At 50.6% G+C, this 2,959-nt stretch overlaps 1 pseudogene across 1 annotated transcript; it reads right to left on the reverse strand.

Annotated features, from left to right (window-relative positions):
- Positions 1–1,687: 1,687 nt before the first annotated feature.
- Positions 1,688–2,739, reverse strand: LOC307096219 (cyclin-dependent kinase 4-like; annotated as a pseudogene). The gene has a single exon. The product of its transcript is annotated as a cyclin-dependent kinase 4-like (transcript).
- Positions 2,740–2,959: the final 220 nt, after the last annotated feature.

Below are 2,959 nucleotides of genomic sequence, written 5' to 3' on the forward strand. Positions count from 1 at the left end.
CAGGGAAGGGCAGTTAAGGGCGACCAGGCTGGCAGGGGAGGGCAGTTGGGGGTGAACAGGCCTACAGGGGGGGACAGTTAGGGGCAATCTGGCTGGCAGGGGAAGGCCATTAGGGGGACCAGGCTGGCAAGGGATGGAAGTTAGTGGTGACCGGCCAGCTGGGGAGGGCAGTTAGGGGCTACCAGGTTAGCAAGGGAGGGCAGTTGGGGCAATTGGGCCAGCAGGGGAGCAGTTAGGCATTGATCAGGCTGGCAGGGGAGTGGTGTAGGGGGTGATCAGGCTGGCAGGCAGAAGCGGTTAGGAGCAATCAGTCAGGCAGGCATGCGAGCAGTTGGAAGCCAGCAGTCCTGGATTGTGAGAGAGATCCCAGATTGGAGAGGGTGCAGGCGGGGCTGAGGGACGCCCTCCCCCGTGAACAAATTTTGTGCACCGGGCCTCTAGTCTATACTAAGGGGAATATGCTAATTAGACCGGACGTATTCCGGATGACCCTCCGGACATCCTTCCAGACAAAGCCGTAGCTGCGAGAGCCGAGGCAAGTTGCCAAGGCTGGGAGGGCCCATTGCAGAGCCCTGGCCAGGTTGGCAGGGCCTCCCTCTACACATCATTGTCACAAAGCCCTGGCAGGGTGGGAAGGGCGGACAGGACCTCCCTGTGGACAGCGATGGGGCCCATCCAGAGCCCCGGCCAGTTGGGCAGGGTATCTCTCTGCTCTGCCATTGATCCCAGAGCCCAGGCCTGGTGGCAGGGCCTCCCTGTGGGTGGGATAAATGGCAGAGCAGAGGGAATTATACAGACCACTGAGGTGATCTTGCTAGACATGCTTCATCTTAAGCCAATTATAAAGAAATTCAAATAAATTCAAAATGTGGGGCATTCTGCAGAACTTCTTACCTGGACACTTCAAAAGATTCAATGGAATGAAAAACAGGGAGGTATTGGGTACCTCACATCTATGTTGTGAATCTTGAGAGCTATGAACCAGAGCCCATAGAATTCAAGCCAGATAGTAACTTCCTTCCTAGAATCCAGCAAAGACTCAAATCCTTTCAGAAGTGTAATGGGCTGCCCTGAAGAGTGCGGCTCAATTGGTTGTAGAGTTGTCCCATGCACAGAAAGGTTGCAGATCTGATTACAGGTCAGGGCACATACCAAGGTTGTGGGTTCAATCCCTGGTAGGCAAATTATCAATATTTTTCTCATGCATTGATGTTTCTCTCTCTCTTTCTCCTCCTCCTCCTCCTCCTCTCTAAAATCAGTGTTACCTATAGGAAAGCCAGAATTTCTTTTTCTTTCTTTCTTTCTTTCTTTCTTTCTTTCTTTCTTTCTTTCTTTCTTTCTTTCTTTCTTTTTTTAAAAAAAAACATATTTCTTAATTTTGTTTTTTTCCCTTTATAAAAAAGGATCCCAATATCAAGGTAAGGAAGGGGAGAACAAGGGACATACTCCTTGGTGTCAGGAAATAGGAGGGCAGGAGAAGGATGATCCCTAAAGGAGGGAGAGGGAGGGGAATGTCATTAAGGCAGCCGGCAAGATATTCTCTGTAAAACGTTGGAGGAAGTATCTCCACAGCCTCAGATCAAAAGACACAGAGCACCTTCACGGTGGGGGACTCTGCACTCAAGTGTTCAAAGGAAGGTAAATTACAGCTTCTGTTCTCTTGGTTCTGTTGCAGCTATCCCATTGCTCACTCTGGGTTATCTTCTTCCTTTTGTAGATAAGAGTGCTGCAGGGCTCGGAAGGCAGAGATTCGCTTGTGTGGGTTAAAAGTCAGCATCTCCAGCAGCAGCTGTACTCCAGACTCCTCCATCTCCGATATCACCTACAGCACTGGGCAGGGCCCTCTGTGGGGGAAGGTTCCCTGGGGTAGAGACACATTTAGGGGCCAATCTTCCTCTGGAGGCAGACCAATCAGGTCAAAGATTTTGCCCAATTGGTCAGCTTCAAAGTGTCTGCAGAAGAGAGGCTTTTGAGGAAACATCTCTGCAAAGATACAGCCAACACTTCACAAGTCCACAGGTGTTGTGCATGTGGACTGCAGAAGAACTTCCGGAGCACGGTACCAGAGTGTCACAACCACAAGTGTAAGTGCCATCTGGTAACTATAGATTCTGGCCAGGCCAAAGTCAGCCAGCTTGATTGTCCCATCACTTGTCACCAGAATATTCTCTGGCTTCAGGTCTCGGTGAACAATGCAATTGGCATGAAGAAAATCCAGGCCTCTTAGGAACTGGCGCATCAGATCCTTAATGGTCTCCACTGGCAATCCTGGTGGGGGTGCCTTGTCCAGATACCTCCTTAGGTCTTGGTCCACATGCTCAAACACCAGGGTCACTTTGGTCTCCCGGTCAATTCGGAAGGTGGCACAGACATCCATCAGCTGGACAACACTGGGATGCTCAAAAGCCTCCAGCCACCTCAGTAAGGCGTAAGGCCACTTAATGAACTGTGCTGATGGGAAGGCCCCCTCCAGCACCGCCTTCACTGGGGACTCTCATGCTCTTGAGGGCCACAAAGCAGCCACTGTAGGGATCATGGGCCTTGTATACCGTCCCATAGGCACCAACACAAATCTCAGCCACTGGCTCATATCGAGGGGTAGCCATCCTCAGATCAGAGAAGACCTCCCCGTGCTAGGAACTGCAAGGGTGGACCGTTATCTGGGCCTGGGAGACGGTTTCTGCGGCGCCATACACTTGATCTATGTCTGGAGCAGCTGGACCATACGGGCCCAACCATAGACACAGGCCACAAGCTAGAATGGACCCCTCACCCCCACCCTCACCATGTAAAAGCCAGAATTTCTTATAAATGTCAAGCAGCTTAATCTACACATTCCTGTCATTCTTGCTCACCTCCCAGAACGTTAATTCATTCAGCTATATGTTCTCCCTCTATTATTTCTCTTCCACTGACTGAACACACCACTTATCACTTTATTTTTTACCTCTCCATTATA

Source organism: Cnephaeus nilssonii (assembly GCF_951640355.1).
Source record: "Cnephaeus nilssonii genome assembly, chromosome: X".
NCBI lineage: Eukaryota > Metazoa > Chordata > Mammalia > Chiroptera > Vespertilionidae > Cnephaeus > Cnephaeus nilssonii.